Here is a 20,249-nt window from a genome sequence, read left to right on the forward strand (position 1 = left end):
CCAAGCGCTATATCAAGCCAAATCATGGCATAAATCACTCAGGCCCTTGGCCTATATCAAACATGTTGTGGCGTGAAGCCCGATCCCATAATTATCCGAACATGCTACGCCGTGCAGTCCGATCCTATATTTATCCTCACAAATCAGGCCCTCGGCCTCACTCAGCTATAAACCTCTCAAGCCACTCGGGGATTTCAGTAAAAAATAGGGCATTCGGCCCAAAACAACATTTATATGCATCAAAATGGAGTCATAAAACTGAGTTATGCAGTAAACAAGTATAACCATGACTGAGTATAAATTTTCAATCGAAAACAGTGAGAGGATAGTAAGAAAAGCCCCTAAGGGTCCAAACAGTACTGGCACAAGGCCCAACATGGCATTCATCCCAATTTACAGAAAATCTTTCTAAAACATATAAGTATCAATGGTTTCAACAAAGTATGCAACTTTACAGTTGCTACGGGGCGGACCAAGTCACAAATCCCCAACAGTGCACGCCCACACGCCCGTCACCTAGCATGTGCGTCACTAAAAATAGTAGAATGATACAAAAATCCGGGGTTTCATACCCTCAGGACTAGATTTACAATCGTTACTTACCTCAAACCGGTCAAATCTCTACCCCGCAATGCTCTTGCCTCTGGACTCGGCCTCCAAATGCTACAAATCTATTTACAATCAGTACAATACCATCAATATACGTTAATAGAATGAATTCCACAAGAAAAACTATCAAATTAGACTAAAACCCGAAATTGGCTAAAACCCGGCCCCCCGGGCCCACATCTCGAAATCTGACAAAATTTACAAAACTAGAAATCCCATTCACTCACGAGTCTAACCATACCAAATTCATCAAAATCTCACATCGTTTGGTCCTTCAAATCCTTAAATTACTTTTTAAAAAATCCCAAGCCCTAACCCCTCATTTTCACTAATTACATGATTAAACAACGGAAAATCACCATATATACGAGTATTAGGGCTCAAGTAACTTACCTCAATGAAAACCCCCTTGATTCCCTCTTCAAATCTCTCCTAAAAGCTCCAAACCCGAATAGAAATGGTGAAGAATGCACCAAAATTCGCGAAGTGTGCAATATGTACCTTCTTCCCAGGCTTCTCGCACCTGCGGCCTTCAACTCGCACTCGCATGACCGCACCCGTGGTCCCAACAACCGCACCTGTGCAAGTCACTTAAACGCCCAGATTTCGCATCTGCGGCCAACCTGTCGCACCTGCGCGTGGCGCGCCACATCTACGAAGCCAGCCTTCTTCCTTCCTTCCGCATCTGCGCCCCAGGTCTCGCACCTGCGGGCTTGCAGATGCGATAGCCTTCTCGCACCTACACATCCTGCCTAGCCCAGCATTTCCCGCATCTGTGAACCCCCATGCGCACCAGCATCCCCGCACCTGCGATTCTTCCTTCCGCAGGTGCGGAAATAGCAGAAGCAGCAGCTTCAGCTGTATCTTCAAACTTCGAAAATCTGTTAACCACCCGGAATCACCCTGAGGCCATCGGGACCTCAACCAAAAATACCAACAAGTTATATATCAACATATAAACTTAGTCGAACCTTCAAATCACTCAAAACAACATCCAAACACTAAATTACCCTCGGATTCAAGCCTAAGAACTTCTAAATTTTTAAATTCGGCAACCGATGCCGAAACCAACCAAACCACGTTTGAATGACCTCAAATTTTGCACACACGTCAAAAATGACACTACAAACCTACTCCAACTTCCGAAATTTCATTCCGACCCCGATATCAATTTTTTCACTGCCGACCGAAATCGCCAAATTTTCAATTTCGCCAATTCAAGCCTAATTATACTAAGGACCTCCAAATCACATTCCGGGCGCACTCGTAAGTCCAAAATCACCTAACGGAGCTAACAAAACTATTAAAATTCAAATCCGAGATCGTTTACACATAGGTCAACATACGGTTGACTTTTCCAACTTAAGAATCTAAATAAGAGACTAAGTGTCTCATTCTACTCCGAAACCACTCCGGACCCGAACCAACTAACTCGGTATATCATAATATATCTTAAGAGCATAAAGGAAACAGAAATGGGAAAACGGGACTATAACTCCCGAAACAAATGGCCGGGTCGTTACACATAATACTTCATAATCTTATCGGTTTGAGTAAAAGAGAACCCATTGTAGTTTTTTGCCCTAAATTCACATACCTTCAGGCTTGGTAGATGCGCTTCACCCTCAATAATGTGCCTTGCAACTTTGAGATCAGTCTGTATATTAATAGGCTTATTTTCCAAGGGACGCAGAACACCATACCACTTGTCATCAACCAAATCAGTATAGCAACTTAGCATATTTTTTTCAAGGTAGGGATCGATTGTGTTATGACGTGTTCCATTTGGATCTTTTGAACTACCTTCACCTTTTTGCCTCTTCGTAAACCACTTATTAAATGTTAGTGGAATTTCTAAATTGGATGTTGTACTGGTTCTTCAAATGGTATTTGAATATTGATCTCTTGGTTCAACTTAAGAAGAACTAAGCTGCATGTCGACCTGTAAGAACGCGAATCATAGCGCCTCACCAATATGTGATATGTGTATTGTCATGTCGACCTGAAAAAGCCGTCGGCCTGATAAAGCTGATAACCTGAAAAAGTTGGACCCACTTGTACCCTAAAGAATCATTATCACGTGAAACATAGTGCCTCACCAACATGCACTATGTGTATTGTCATGTCGACCTGAAAAAGTTGTCGGCATGAAAAAGCTATTGACATGAAATGCTGGATCCACTTGTACTTGAATGAATCATTATCACGCGAAATATAACGCCTCACCAATATGCGTTATGTAACCTAAAATCACTCTTAATTGCCTATAAAAACCTCGCGCATTTTAGTTATTATTTGCGTCGTAACGAAACGAATAGAAAAACTTTCCATTAATTTTCCATTTTCGAGCATTACGACATGTTTGGACGCAATTACGTACCAAGGTGTTACTGTGGCAAACGTGCGATTTTGAAGCCATGTTGGTCAAATTGCAATTTGGTGCGCAGACGTTGGATGTGTAAACAAGTTGTAAGTTTTATTCTTGGAAGAATTGTTTGTTAATACTTTTTTATAACATATTAATTAATAGTCTTGCGTTATTCTCTCATTGGTAGGACGAAAAGAAATGTAGTTTTGATGAATGGTATGATGAACCCATTAATCAGGAATACTACAAATCATGTTTGCTAAACATTTGGAATCTGACCGGTGAATACGAACTCCAGATTGTAAAACTATAAGAACAACTTGCGGTATTGCAGGAGAAACAAAAAGAGGTAGAAGAATAAAAAAATAGGTTGGAGGAAAAATTTAAGTGGTTGAAGCACAGAATAATGGGCGATAGTGACTAAACAAACACATTGATGCATTAAGTGTAGTATTTTATTTTTATGTTGTACGTGTCATGTATTATCTTTGATTGGTAACGAATTTAAATTTTATGTTAAGCTTTCATTTTTTTGTGTGTTCTAGTGTTAAACTAATAAATAACTCGAGAAATAAAAACATATGCGCAAATTATGTAAAACATAAATAATGTTGCTATTATATATTTAATGTCATATATACAAATAATAATAAATGTCAATGTATCCCACAGCATGTATGCTTTAAAGCATTGGCTGGCCTGAGGCGCATTCCATCCTTCTCGGCTACGCTATCAAGATCATCCTCATCAGGTCGCCTCTTTATCGGAGGATGCGCTGTCGCATGATCGTCGGTAAGGCTGGCAGACTCGGTAGAAGCAGCTGTCAGGCCGACAGTAACCTACAGAACAATAAGATATTTTACTATATAAAATATAAATTACTAACGTACGTGTTAGCAAAATAAAACTTTTAACGGTCATACCATGGTCTCAGCGGGCTCCTAAATAAGATTATCCGTCTTCGGCATGTCAGTATTGCACAATGCGGCCTCCGTGACGGGCGATGATGATGTCTTTAAAAAAAATAAAAAATGCTTTAGATATTACTAACTAATCAATGAGATAAAAAAAATAAAAATAATAGTAATACAAACAAACCTACGCGTGAGTAGCGCCGCAAGGCTCTGTCCGAACATCGAGGTGCACTGGAGTAGATGAAGCATGTGCTAAATCCTCAGCATCCCTAAGTGATGAGCCATAACTCAATCGTCTCCCAATATGCACCTCTCATGTCGGATGAGAATCAGCAACTGTCGATGGCTCTGGGGATCAGGAAAATACTGATCCTACTCCTGTCACGTAATGACCATGCCCGCGATCAATAATGGAGCTGACTGGGTCACCTGCAAAGTCTCTGGCGACAGCTGAAGGCTGAATGACAACATGTCATGATGAGCATCGCGTGGCTCAAGGTGGTCACCCAGTTGATCATCTCTAATATCATCCATAGGGTGCCTCAATGCCCCCTTGCTGGGGACCCCGTCCTCGCCGACCACCACGACCTCGTGGGATACCCCTTCCTCTCTGCCCACGCCTGCCATGTCTACTATGTTCAGGCTCCACTGGTGGCCCATGATGGTACTTCTCTGGCAGCACATAAGCAGCCTCGTATCCTAAGCCCTCATCATCTCGGGCACGTCTCAATGTCTTGGCAGCAAGATCAGTAACCCGGCAGCCAAACCCGTGCAAAGCTGTTACTCCCTCGCTTATATATTGCAGCATTTGCAGTCCCCAACTAGTAGAAATGATATAAGCCAATAGCCTGCATAACATGTAAAATATTAATTACGGAAGGATAATGTAACGTTATAAGTAAGTATAACAAATAACATATCAGTTCATCATGCCTTCCAACGTATGGAATATACTGACCACCAACGCGATGAACAGGATTCTCGACGAGAAGTCGGGTAACACTGCGATACCAACCCATATACTCATGCTCGCCATCCGTACGCTCAGTGGAGGGGGTGCCATAATCAGGTCATGCCTCTGGTCCCAAACCTCAATCTGGGCCTCTAGCCAGGCCAAGTATGTCTAGTCATCCTTGGAACGATTATCCCGCTGGTAATGTGTCCTAAACCAAGTGGGCGGAATAGGTACAAGCTGCGGTCGACCAAATTAGCGAAGGACTAGCTCTATGGCATGATGCTCGACAATATTAAGCCATATCAGTAGGACGGAAGAGCTCCACATAGCTCGGCCGTAGGAGCAATAATCGGGCAAACCAGCTATGAGCGCGTCGTTGTATGGCCTCTATACGAACTATTAATTAAACACAGAAATCATGAGTAAACGCAACACATATAAAGCCATGCCAAGTAAATTTAAGTATACATGTACCTGCGCGCCTTCATGCAAATCCAACAAATCTCTGTAATAGGGAAGATGAGGTCGAGCCTTGAACTCGCGTCCGTAGCCACGCCTATCAACCCACCTCCAAGCAAAAGGGAGAAATAGTGGAGGTGGTGCATCCGGCCCTCAGTGGTAGAGGTGGCTGGAACTGCAGGAACCGCTCCCAGACCCAAACATAATATAAATTGTGGATGTTAAATTTATTGTATTTTTTTACTATGTATGTTATAATCATGAAAATAATTGACTATGTTTTCACTTGCAGCAGTGGTAAAAATACGGCAACGTCTCTTTGGGTGCCCATGCACGCCCGACACATTTGCCTATACAGGTAACCTAGAACAGCTACACCCCAGCTGTAACCAGGTAAACCATCCAGCCACTCCAGATGATGTAGAAATATCAAGCTGACTAGGTTTCTTGAAGTGTTCGGGAACAGTACACCACCAAGCATCAGCAACAACAACAATCTTGTGTGCCGGTCGATATCCTTCGCCGGTGAATTATCCGTAATCTCCGCATCCATCACTGCCAGATGCTACCGGACGGGCGTCAGTTGCAATCGACTCGTCCCACTCAATGCAGTCTCCTCTGCTGGCTGGAAACAGGTGAGTCGCTGCAACATATGTAGGTAATGCACTCCCCTATAGTTTCTAAGAGCATGCGGGTAAGCTACAGGTAATCCATCAATCGGCAACCCGAAGAGAACCTCCACGTCCTCAAGCGTGATGGTAGCCTCACCGATAGGTAGATGAAACATGTGCGTTTCCGATTGCCACCGCTCTATCATAGTTGTGATCAACGACCAGTCGAACTGCAAGTGGGTGATCTCTATGATCCTATAGAAACTCGTATCCTGAAGGTGTCTAACTATACGGGGATGGAGTGGGTGGTCCCTAATGAACTCCCACCTATCGTCTATACGTCTGGGGCAGAATGTATGGGACAAACACTGTCCATCCCAGATGTATGAAGACCTATGGTTGCCCTGTAGCAACAGTAGCTCTCGAGATGCAGGTCCGGGATGCAGAGGGGGAACCTCCATGACGATGTCTATAAATTGAACAATATTAATTAAAGTATTTTTCTTTTTGATTGCTTAACATCTTTAAATATATTGCAATATCTTTTATATTCATAATTAATCGATATTTTTACTATATTATTACTTAAGTTGATACATTTTCTATATTATTATTTTATATGTTAATTTATTATTTTATATGTTAGGTTATTATTTTATATATTAGTTTATTATTTTATATGTTAGTTTATTATTTTATACGTTAGTTTATTATTTTATATGTTAGTTTATTATTTTATATGTTAGTTTATTACTTTCTATGTTTGTTTCTTATTTTATATATTAGTTTCTTATTTTATAACTATACATGATATAATTAATAAGTATTCATATAAAAATACTTAGTTTGAAAAATATTGTTGTTTTTTATGTTATTTTCTTAGATTTGTTGACTAAAATGCGAGAGAGTTTGTGTTTGAACTATCATCTTTTTTTTTTACATATTTTTAGGGTTAACAGATAATTAAATGATTAATTTCAATAACTACAAAGATACTATGCTAAAGGGCACTACATTTTACTACGCTAAAGGGCACTAGATTACAATTACGGGCATTACATTACAATTACGTGCACAACATAACACTAAAGGGTACTAAACAACAATAAAGTAAAACATAAAATCTAAATAACATTAATTATTCATAAAATAATAATTTATCTATTTTACTAATCTTTTAGCACATAAATAATCTAATCCGGATACAAAAAAATAAGTTAATTTAATCATAAAAAATCACGAAAATACATATACCACAGTAAAAAATAACTAATAAATATTTTTTATAACAACTAATAACATTAATTATTCATAAAATAATAATTTATCTATTTTACTAATTTTTTACCACAATAATAATCTAATCCGGATAAAAAATAACAAATTAATTAAATCACAAAACAATCACGAAAAAACATAGATCACAGTAAAAATTAACTAATACGCATTTTTTATACATGAGTGTTAACAAAAAGTAAGTCAGAATATCTCGATTTAAAAAATTTTGAAAGGTGAAGATTTGATGATTTGGGAGCCGAAACAAGTAATCCACTACGCGATAACGCCTTAGATCCGGTGTTAGCTTGCTACAATACCGAGAAGATACACTTTTTGTGGGACGGGTGGGCTCCACTCAGGTTTTTTTCTTTAAAAATGGAGGGGGGACCGCTGGAATGGGGCAAAGGGGGGGCACTGGTTTCTGGTCGGGGAAGATGGAGTCCCGCATTTTTATGTATATATAGCGCACGTATTTCCTGCGCTATACTATAGCGCGTCCTATATGTGCGCTATACAGCCCGCCTTTTTTGTTTTTTCAAATTTAGCGCAGTTATTCACCGCGTTATATCTTAACAGACAAACGTGCCATTAAGATATAGCGCTGTGAATAACCGCGCTATATATGAAATGGTACCCAATTTTTTTTATACCTATTTATGTTGCTTAAGTCCAAATTAAAGAACCACACTTTGGTTCCGGCTAAGCCAGTCTGAATTTTTATCGCGCAGGTCTAGTCTCAGGTTGTTTCGGTCCCATTGTCACCCTTAGCTGGGACTAATGAAAACACAACATGTGAGCTCAAAGGATCTATAGCAGCTGACAACTTGACAAAGGGCTTGATTAGAACATAACATAAGTAGCTAGCTGGTAGGCTTAGTTTTTGCACCTGCTAGCTTGAGAGTAGTGTAGAAATATGACTTACTGTAAGACATGAAAGGCAATTTTTGTATATAACTAGAGCAGTTAATTAACTAAGCTATTAGGAGTTGTTAGTAGAAATATGAGTTATATGAATTATATAACTTAGTTGTTAGTCGTGTGTTAGAGATTATATTTTTCTTCTCTTTGTGTACGTAGTGGTAATGTGTACAGCTATATCAGTCTATTTATTTTTGTTGATATAGAAAACCTTTCCCACAAGCTCGACGATATTCTCCACTTTCTAGATAATTATGACAGTTAAAACCACGGGTAAAAAAGGGAGCACAACCCTAAATGTTAAAACCACGATATTCTCTTAAATGTTCGCATACAATTAATTCAAATACTTAATAAAGTTATTACAAATAGAAATTAAGATAGTTAATACTTATAGTTACTAAAGTCATTATAGACAAAAATTAAAACGATTAATATTAATATAAAAAAAATAGTTTTTGTATTTCTGTAACGATCTAATCGGTCGTTTTATTTTCTAGATTCTCGTTCCCCTAAATAAGACTCCATGTACGTGTTTTTACTGTTTTATGACCTGCGGGGATAGTTAGTTCGTGATTTGGAAGGGTTCGGGTTGAATTCGGAACACTTGGTTCCTTGGTTTGGCTTTAAAAGGCTAAGTTTGACTTTGGTCAACATTTTGAGTAAACGACCTCGGAACCAGGATTTAACGGTTCCAATAGGTTCGCATGATGATTTTGGACGTGGGCGTATGTTCAGATCGGGTTTTGGATGAACCATGAGCGTTTCAACGCTTAATGTCGAAAGTTGGCTTATTGAAGGTCTAAAAGTTCTTTAAATTTGGTTTGGAGTAGGTTTTGGTGTTATCGAGGTCCGTTTGTGATTCCGAGCTTGGGAATAGTTCCGTTTGGTGATTTAAGAATTGCACGCAAAATTTGGTGCCATTCCGAGTAGTGTAAGTATGAATCGGCGCGTTCGGAGTAAGTTGGAAGAATTTGAAGTTCATAAATTGATCCTATTGGTTTTGGGTTGCAATTCTTAGTTTTAATATTTTTTTTCACATTCCGAGGGTGCGAGCGAGTCCGTCTCATGCTTACAAACTTATTGGTATATTTGGACGAGGCCTCGGGGGCCTCGGATGCAATCCGGACAATGCACAGATCGATTTAGAGCTCAAAGGGCTGCTGGTGCACCAGTTCTGGTGTGCCCGCATCTGCGAGCTTTTGGCCATAGATGCGAGCTCGCAGAAGCGAGCCCAGGGCCTCAGAAGCGCAAGGTAGGGGGACTGTCTTGTGGTCGCAGAAGCGGGGAAAGGGCCGCATCTGCGAAGGCGCAGGTGCGGGATTCCAACCGCAGAAGCGGCCTGGGACTATGGCCTGTAGACCGCAGAAGCGATGAAAGTTCCGCAGATGCAGACTCGCTTCTGCGAGGAAGCGACCATAGGTGCGCTTGGAGGCTGGCCAGGCCTGACCGTAGATGCAACCTAGCTTCCGCAGAAGCGGGAGACCGTCCAAAGAAGTGAAATCACTAAAGGCAGTGAGGTCGTTTAAGATGGACTTAGACCATTGTTTTGACTCATTCCTTTCACTTTCTTGGGCGATTTTGGAGCTTTTGGAGAGAGGTTTCCACCTAGCTATTTGAGGTAAGTAAATTTTATGCAATGTGAGTTAAATATATAGATTATGGGTATATGTTAACATGAAAATTTGTAAAAATTATGGGTTTAGATGAATAACCCTAGGTTTTGATAAAAAGGGGATTTACCCACGAAAAAGTTTATGTGATTGAGTGAAAAATATATATTTGAGTTCGTGAGGTTATGGGTAACAACTTTCTTCGAAAATTTTCGGAATCCGGGCACGTGGGCCCGGGGGTAAATTTTTAAGAATCTTTCAATTTGGGTTGGGTAATTACTTTAATAGTTAAATTATGAACTTGGAATATATATTGATTAATTTATAGAACATTTGGCTAGTTTCGAATTTTTCGGCACCGAGTTGAAGCTTTAGAGTGAATTTGAGACCGGAAAGCGAGCTTTGAGACAAGGTAAGTCTCTTGCCTAACCTTGTAAGAAGAAATTTACCCCATAGGTGATTTTAATTGCTATTTACTTCTAATTGTGGGGGCTACGTACGCACGAGGTGACGAGAGTCCGTGCGTAGCTACTAATCATGCTTATGTTCGGGTAGTTTAGGACCCGAATCATGAAATACTTGCAATATTGGCACCCTACTGGTTAATTAAAGTGCCTAAATTATATTAGAACTTGATAAAGGAATTGTAAAAGACTGAATTTCATTTACTTGAGTTTTGGCGGGTTTTTTGATCGTTAATAGAAATTGTGCTTCTTTGCATATTAGCCTTGTAATAACTTCTAAATCGGATGTTCATAAATTATCCCCTCTTCTTGTGGCGCGGTCTGAACGCCTCGACAGTAGATAGATGCATCTATGGTTCGTGCCGCACGACCCTCGGCAGTGTACACGTTATTCTGGATCGGGCCGTACGACCTCGGCATAATCGTGCATGATAATACTTAGAGTTTAATTATCTATTTGATATCATTTCATGGCTTGAGAGGTTAAAATTTTATAAGACAGGAATTAACTTGGGATTTATTATCTATGAAAGGACTATTTATTTTATGCTTGTTAATAAGTTATTATTGTTATTTACATAGCCCATGCTTATTTAGAGCTTCTGTATTTTATTGTTAGCCTATAGTAAGTGTCGATGTCGACCCCTCGTCACTACTTCTTCGAAGTTAGACTTGATACTTACTGAGTACATGTTGTTTATGTACTCAGGCTACACTTCTATACTAACCGTGCAGGATCTGAGGCAGGTGCATCTGGCGATCACACCGGCATACATCCCCGTTACCCTGAGGCCTAGTGGTGAGCTGCTTCTTGAGCCGTTCTGCAGCACCTAGAGCCTTTCTTTTGTACTTATTTTCTGTCTATTTTACTTCAGATAGTAATTTGAGTTTTGTATATTCTACTAGTGCGCATACACTTGTGACACCATATATTGGCACACACATTAGTAGACTTTATGGTTTTGGAGTACTTATATATATCTATGATTGCACTCACTTGCTTTCGTTTTATTTATTAAATTTTCTACTTCTTAAATCTCTTAAAAAGTAAAATTTATTTACTTAGAAACTTATTAAAAGGAGTAATCGCACGTTTAGTTCACCGTTGGCTTGTCTGGCGGCGACGTTGGGCGCCATCGCGGCCTATAGAAGAAATTGGGCCGTGACAGTTTCACTAAATATGTTCCTAAGTTATATCTAGATGACAAGTTTACCAAATTTTCAAACAAATTAAACATGTTCGCATAGGCAGCTGCCTCCATGTAAGTCACTGTATGCTAGTTGAACTCTTTCAGCCTCAGTAAAAAATTTTCATTTTCGTCGGCAACAAATGCATCACTTTCAACAAGAATAAGAGTATACTCAGGAGCATGATCTTTCACAAATTTAAGCCACTAAAATAGATAAATTTAGTGGCCTAAATCAGATTTTAATAAGAGATTTTAATTTTTTTTAATAATATATATGCACACACAAAAAGTTAGTGTTGCTTTTTTTCATACTTGCTTAATTATAATCTATTATTTTCTAAAGATATATAGCCTATAACTTCACATAGTAATAGTATTATTTATATCGGTAAGAATTAATTCTAGTTAATAAGATGTTAGCAATGTGATTGTAATATATTACCTTGGATGTTGTTGTAAAAATTTTATTTACTAACAATTCAAATTTTTAAAATATTTCTATTGTTGAAAAGTATGCACTCTTTCTTTTTATTTCTTAAAAAGATTGTGTACTTTTTAAAATAAAATAAATAAATATTGTCTAAGCCCAATTAAATTTAAATTCACAGGAAAACAAATTGGGTCCTCAAAATTTTGAGGCTTAAAAGCAAATGCTTTATTAGCCTTCCTCGTGAGCCGTCTCTGCCTTAGAAATTTGAAACAAAATATGAAAATAAATAAGATTAATTATGAGTAACTTACATTTTTCCCGATATTGTTAATGTTATCACATTTTAGTAAAGAGAAATCTTAGAGAATGAAATCTGAAGGTGGGAGTTTCCATATATTAGATCCTACATCGGTTTGAGATTTAATATGATTCCCTTTATATGGTCTTGAAACTTGAGTAATTATCGCCTCGTGAGCTATAATTTTAAAATTGAGTTAATTCGAAAGCTTATATTCTTATAATGATATTAGAATCAGTCTCATCTAGAATTATTGCTTACTCGATATTGGACCCCCATCTTATAATATTCACGCTTCGAATATTGGGCCACTTTTTAGATGTCTAGTCTAGGATATCGGGGTGGTGTTGAGTCTGACATCAGTGTGGGATTTGGATTATATGCCTTTTTATATTATTTTAGGCAATCCGCACCATATGGCTACTTCTAGTATTGTGTTAGGTCCAAAGTTGTCACGACCCGAATTTTCACCGTCGAATTGTGATAGCGCCTAATGCTGCACTTGCGAGACAAGCTAATATTTGAGCTTTGCAACATGAAAATCTTACAATATATACATAGAATCACTACAACACAACACATGAAAATAAAATAAGAAGCGAAATTTATATAATAATACTGCACAATTAATACTGATAGGTCTAACTACCCATGATCTGGTGTCACAACTCACGGACTACTACGATTAACTACAAGTATTTATCTGAAAGAAAGAGGTACAACTGTTTATGAACTAATAAAAACAGTAGATGAATATATAGGAGGGGACTCCAGGAATCTAAGGACGTCGGCAGATCTACCTCAGGTCTCCTGCGCAAATGTCAGCTACCAACTCAGGATCAGTTCGGACCGACACCTGGAACTGCACAGAAAGTGCAGAGTGTAGCATCAATACAACCGACCTCATGTTTTAATAAGTGTCGAGCCTAACCTCGGCGAAGTAGTGACGATGCTAGGACAAGACACCCACATATAACCTGAATAGTATAATCATGCTAATGGAAATAACAGTAAATAAAGAAATAAAGCAGAAAATAATGAGAAGGGACATACAGTGGGGGATTTCAATATAAGGAGTGAGAATAACGAAAAGACAGAATTAAACAGTAATCCGTAAACAAATTAAGCAATTAAAACAGTAAGGAAAACTGTACGGCATCACCCTTCGTGCTTTTACTCTCAACCTCACCAAATAATAAATAGAACGGTCGTGTATTAAACCTCTCATATTATGCACGGCATCACCCTTCGTGCTTTATCACTCATAAATCATGGCACGGCATCACCCTTCGTGCATTAACACTCACATATCATGGCACGGCATCACCCTTCGTACTTTACGCTCTTCCTCACAATATAAATAATGCATGCACGGCATCACCCTTCGTGCTTTACACTCCTCCTCACAAATCACAGAATCAATAACAACAGATAAACAGAAGTTTCCCAAAGAAGCCAGTATTTTACCAATGTGTAATATCATAATGTAAACCTCAACCTTGAACCAATATTCAAATATTACCAAATCTCGATGAAACCAGACATAAGTTACCCAACATTTCAAATAACAATGCTAAGCAAGAATAGTAGGATTAAAGGTTACAAAATTTATAAAGAATAGGATTTCACTCTCATGCTATGACTCGACAGCAATGCATAGATGCTCGTCACCTCACTTATACATCGTATTTAACAACCAAACATGTAGCAAATAAACACATATTACCTATTTCCTCAAGCCAAAGTTAGACACGACACTTACCTCGATTCGCAGGCCACTCACTGCTCAAGTACCGTTTTTCCTTTAGAATTCATCTCCAACTCACTCGTATCTAGTCACAAATAGCTTAATACTATCAATTATCGCTAAAGGAATCAACTTTAATGAATAATTACAGATTTCCCACATTTTTTCAAAAATTTCAAAAACCGACCCCGGGCCCGCTTGGTCCAAACTCGAGATTCGGACCAAAAATCCGTTTACACATTTACCCCCGAGCCCGAGTATATAATTAGTTCCGGAATCCGACCTCAAATCGAGATCTAAATCTCTAAATTTGTAAAATTCCCAATTCCCCCCAAATCCCTAATTTCTATCCTTAAAGAACAAGATAAAAGACTAAGAATTCAATAAATGATGATGGAAATTGAAGAAAACAAGTTAGAAAGTGAAAACCTATGATTGGGTGTCGAAATCCTTCTTCAAAAATGGCCCTAGGTCGAGTTCTATGGAAGAAAATATGAAATTTTGAACAAATCCCGTTTTGATGTCTCTTTTTAAAACACTGGACAGGCCTTCATCGTGTTTACGAGAGGCCTGTCGCGATCGCAATGCACAGCGGCCTAAGGCCTTCGCGTTCGCGAATCTTTCAACGTGTTCGCGTAAGGCATCTCCCCCCAAGCCTTCGCGTTCGCGACCCAGTGGACGCGTTCGCGTAGAAGAATATGACCCCCTCCCCCAGGTTCTTTAACCTATCGCGTTCGCGGGAGACTGATCGCGTTTGCGAAGGGTACCACCCCCAATGCTTCGCGTTCACGACCTGTCCTTCGCGTTCGCGAAGAAGAAATTACCTCCCAGCGTAGTTTACACTTCGCGATCGCGAGAGTTGCTTCGCGATCATGAAGCACAAAATACCTGTGCACCAGCAACAACAAAACAGCAGAAATTCTAAGTCCGAAATATCCTGTAGCCTATCCGAAACTCACCTGAGCCCTCGGGGCTCCAAACCAAAGATGCACACAAGTCTAAAAATATCATACGGACTTGCTCGTACAATCAAATCGCCAAAATAACACCTAAAACTACGGATTTAGCATCAAAATCAATGAAATTCTCAAGAACACTTAAAGTTACTATTTTATCAATCGAGGGTCTGAATCACGTCATATAAACTCTGTTTCACACCAAATTTCACAGACATGGTTTAGATATTATGACGCATCTGTACTGGGCTCCGAAACTAAAATATGGGCCTGATACCATAAAATCAAGCATTAAGCACATACTTTAAAACCATAGATTTTTCTGAAATTCAATTTTAGTCAAAAAATCCATTTCTCGGGCTATGGATCTCGGAATTCGATTCCGGGCATACGCCCAGATCCCATATATTTATTACGGACCCATCGGGACCGTCTGAACACGGGTCCGGGTCCGTTTACTCAAAATATTGATCAAAGTCAACTAAAAATCACTTATAAATTTCAAAAATTATTATTTCTTCTATTTTTCACGTAAAGGCTTTCTAGAATTACGCCCAGACTGCGCACGCAAATCAAGAAGGATAATTATAAAGATTTTTAAGGCTAACGAGCGTGAAATAAAGTCCTAGAACATAAGATGACCCTTTGGGTCATCACAATCTCCACCTCTAAAAAAACGTTCGTCCTCGAATGAACATAGAAAAGTACCTGAACTGGCAAACAAGTGGGGATATCTACTCCGCATATCAGACTCGGACTCTCAAGTAGCTGCCTCAACGGGCTGATCTCTCCACTGCACTCGAACTGAAGGATAACTCTTCGACCTCAGCTGTCGAACCTATCGGTCTAGAATGGCTATCGGCTCCTCCTCATAAGTCAAATCCTTATCCAACTGGACAGAGCTGAAATCTAACACGTGGGACGGGTCACCATGATACTTCCGGAGCATGAACACATGAAATACTGGATGGATTGATGATAACACTGGAGGCAACACAAGTCTATAAGCCACTTCCCCACTCTCTCGAGAATCTCAAATGGCCCGATATACCTAGGGCTCAACTTGCCCTTCTTCCCAAACCTCATGATACCCTTCATGGGCGATACCCGAAGCAATACTCTCTCCCCGACCATGAATACCACATCACGAACTCTGCGGTCGGCATAGCTCTTTTGCCTGGACTGAGCTGTACGAAAGTCGATCCTGTATAATCTTGACCTTGTCCAAGGCCTCCTGTACTAAATCTATACCCAACTACTGAGCCTCCCCCGGCTCAAACCACCCAACTGGCGACCTACACCGTCTACCATATAATGCCTCATAGGGAGCCATCTGAATGCTCGACTGGTAGCTGTTATTATAGGCAAACTCTGCAAGGGGCAAGAACTGATCCCACGATCCTTCAAAGTCTATAACACAAGCGTGGAGCATATCTTCCAAGATCTGAATAGTACGCTCGCACTGCCCGTCTGTCTGAGGATGAAATGATGTGCTCAACTCAACCCGCGTACCCAACTCACGCTGTACTGCCCTCCAAAAGTGCGAGGTAAACTGCGTACCTCGATCAGAAATGATAGACACGGGCACACCGTGAAGACGGACGATCTCCCGAATATAAATCTCGGCCAACCGCTCCGAGGAATAGGTAACTGCCACATGAATGAAGTGCTCTGACTTAGTCAGCCTATCCATAATAACCCACACTGCGTCGAACTTCCACTGAGTCCGTAGGAGTCCAACAACAAAGTCCATAGTGATATGCTCCCACTTCCACTCAGAAATATCCATCTACTGAAGCAAACCACCGGGTCTTCGATGCTCATACTTCACCTGCTGACAATTCAAGCACTAAGCCATATAAGCAACTATATACTTCTTCATCCTCCTCCGCCAATAATGCTGCTGCAGGTCCTGGTACATCTTGGCAGTGCCCGGGTGAATAGAATACCGAGAACTGTGAGCCTCCTCAAGGATCAAATCACGAAGCCCATCAACATTAGGCACACATACACGACCCTGCATCCTCAAAACGCTGTCATCTCCAATTGTAACCTGCTTGGCACCACCGTACCGAACTGTGTCCCTAAGGATCAAGTGAGGGTCATCATACTGCCAATCTCTGATACGCTCAAACAAGAAAGACCGAGCAACTGTACAAGCTAGAACACGGCTGGGCTCCGAAATATCCAACCTCACAAACTGATTGGCCAGAGTCTTAATATATGAAGCTAGCGGCCTCTCACCGACTGGAATGAATGCAAGGCTGCCCATACTCACTGCCTTCCTACTAAATGCATCAGCCACCACGTTGGCCTTTCCCGAGTGATACAATATGGTGATATCATAGTCTTTCAATAGCTCCAACCATCTCCTCTGCCTCAAATTGATATCCTTCTGCTTGAACAGATACTGAAGGCTGCGATGATCCGTGAAAACCTCACACGACACGACATAAAGATAGTGCCTCCAAATCTTCAGCGCATGAACAATGGCTGCCAACTCTAAGTCATGGACAGGGTAATTCTTCTCATGAACCTTCAACTGACGAGACGCATATGTAATCACCCTGCCCTCCTGCATCAATACTGCTCCGAGCCTAACACGGGAGGCATCACAATATACCGTGTAAGATCCTGACCCTGATGGTAATACTAACACCGGTGCTGAAGTCAAGGCTTTCTTGAGCTTCTGAAAGCTCACCTCACAATCGTTCGACCATCTGAATGGGGCACCCTTCTAGGTCAACCTAGTCAATGGGGCTGTTATAGACGAAAACCCCTCCACAAATTGACGGTAATAACCCGCCAAATCCAAGAAACTCTGAATCTCCGTAGCTGAAGTGGGTCTAGGCCAGTTCTAAACTACCTCAATCTTCTTAGAATCCACCTGAATACCCTCTGCTGATACGACGTGACCCAAGAAAGCAACTGAATCCAACCAAAACACGCTCTTCAAAAATTTAGCATACAACTGACTGTCCCTCAACGTCTGGAGCACTATCCGGAGGTGCTGCTCATGCTCCTCCCGACTGCGGGAGTATACCAAGATGTCATCAATAAATACAATCACAAATGAATCCAGGTAAGACTTGAACACTCGGTTCGTCAAGTCCATAAATGATATTGGGGCATTGGTCAACCCAAAGGACATCACCAGAAACTCATAGTGCCCATACCGCATCCGAAAAACTAATTTAGGGACATAGGATGCCCTAATCCACAACTGATGGTAGCCAGATCTCAAATCAATATTTGAAAACACCTTGGCACCCTGAAGCTGATCAAACAAATCATCAATCCTCGACAACGGATACTTGTTCTTGATAGTGACTTTGTTCAACTATCGATAATCTATACACATCCTCATAGATTCATCCTTCTTCTTCACGAACAAAACCGGCGCAGCCCAGGGCAAGACACTAGGTCTAATGAAGCCCTTGTCAAGCAAATCCTGCAACTGTTTCTTTAATTCTTTTAACTCTAGTGGGCCATACGGTATGGCAGAATAGAAATGGGCTGAGTGCCCGGAACCAGATCAATGCAAAAGTCAATATCCCTGTCGGGTGGCATCCCCGGCAGGTGTGCAAGAAATACCTCAGGGAACTCACAAACAACAGGCACAAAATCCATAGAAGGAACCTCAGCACTAGAGTCACGAACATAAGCCAAATAGGCCAAACACCCCTTCTCAACCATACTCCGAGCCTTCATATAAGAAATAACTCTGCTGGAAGAGTGGCCAGGAGTCCCTCTCCACTCTAATCGAGGAAACCCCGGCAAGGCTAAGGTCACTGTCTTGGCGTGGCAGTCCAAAATAGCATGGTAAGGTGACAGCCAATCCATACCCAATATAACATTACAATCAACCATATCGAGGAGCAAAAGGTCTACACTGGTCTCAAGACCTCCAATAACGACCACACACAAGTGATATACACGATCTACAATAATAGTATCCCCTACGGGCATGGACATATATATAGGGGCGCTCAAAGAATCACGAGGCACAACCAAATATGAAGCAAAGTAAGATGACACATAGGAGTAAGTAAACCCCGGATTAAATAGAACTGAAGCATCCCTACTGCAAACTGAAACAGTACCTGTGATAACAGCATCGGAAGACTCGGCCTCAGGTCTGGATGGAAAGGCATAACATCAGGGCTGGGCCCCACCACCCTGAACCATGTCTCTGCGATAACCCCTGACTGGCAGGCCTCCACCTCTAGCGGCCTGACCTGCACCTCTAATACTCTGGCCCCTACCTCTGGCTACCTGACCCCTACCTCTGGCTGGCTGGGCAGGCTGTGCGGCAGCTGGTGCCGGAACCATGGCACGAGAATTCTTGTATTGTGAACTGCTCGACGCGTGAGGGCAATATCTAGCAATGTACCTCGGCTCACCACAAGTATAACATGACATTGGCTGCTGTGACTGCTGGCCGGCAAACTGACCCTGTCGACCTGAATAACCACTCTGAAAACTCTAAAGAGGAGGTACACCGATAGGAGCTGGCTGATCACAATAAGGCATATAAGGGCCACGACCACCTGGGCACTGTGGGAAGTCTGAAGTGCTGAATGAAATGGCCTGGAAGAATGGCCTCTACCATAAGTACCCCCACCTCCATATGAGACACCGTTGAATCCCCCGGAATGGCGAGGTATCTTGTCTGACCCCTGACCTCCCAATCCAAGAACCATCTCAACTCGCCTAGCCACATTTGCCGCATCCTGAACATAAATCTCGCTCCCCGTCTCCTTAGCCATCTGCAATCTGATAGTCTGAGCAAGACCCTCAATAAACCTCCTCTCTCTCTCTCTCTCTCTCTCTCTCTCTCTCTCTCTCTCTCTCTCTCTCTCTCTCTCTCTCTCTCTGTGGGGAGCAAAAGAATGGCATGACGGTCCAAATCTACAAAACGAGTCTCATATTGAGTAACAGTCATGCTGCCCTATTGGAGACGCTCGAACTGACGGCGACGCTCCTCTCTAGTAGTGATAGGCAGAAACTTCTCCAAGAAGAGATGTCAGAACTGATCCTAAGTAAGAGCAGGCGACCCAGCTGGTCTAGTCAACAAATAATCCCTCCACCATTTCTTGGCGGAACCAGTCATCTCGAAAGCAGCAAAGTTCACCCTATTGGTCTCCAATATACCCATATTCCGAAGAACCTCATGGCAGTTATCAAGGTACTCCTGGGGGTCCTCTGAAGTGGCACCGCTCAAATGAACTAGGAAAAGCTTGGAAAACCTATCCAATCTCCACAAAGCCTTAAAGGACATAGCTGCCCCATCAACGGGCGGTGCTGTAGCAACCGGCTGAACTACCCCAACTGGATGTGAGTCTGAAATTGTGGAGCCACCTGCTCCGAAGAGTGGGTGGCAGGAGTCTGGGCTCCTCCTCCAGCTTGAGATACGGCTGGTGCCATGGGGAATGCGCC

The sequence above is a fragment of the Nicotiana tabacum genome, chromosome 12 (genome assembly GCF_000715075.1).
Source record: "Nicotiana tabacum cultivar K326 chromosome 12, ASM71507v2, whole genome shotgun sequence".
Taxonomy (NCBI): domain Eukaryota; kingdom Viridiplantae; phylum Streptophyta; class Magnoliopsida; order Solanales; family Solanaceae; genus Nicotiana; species Nicotiana tabacum.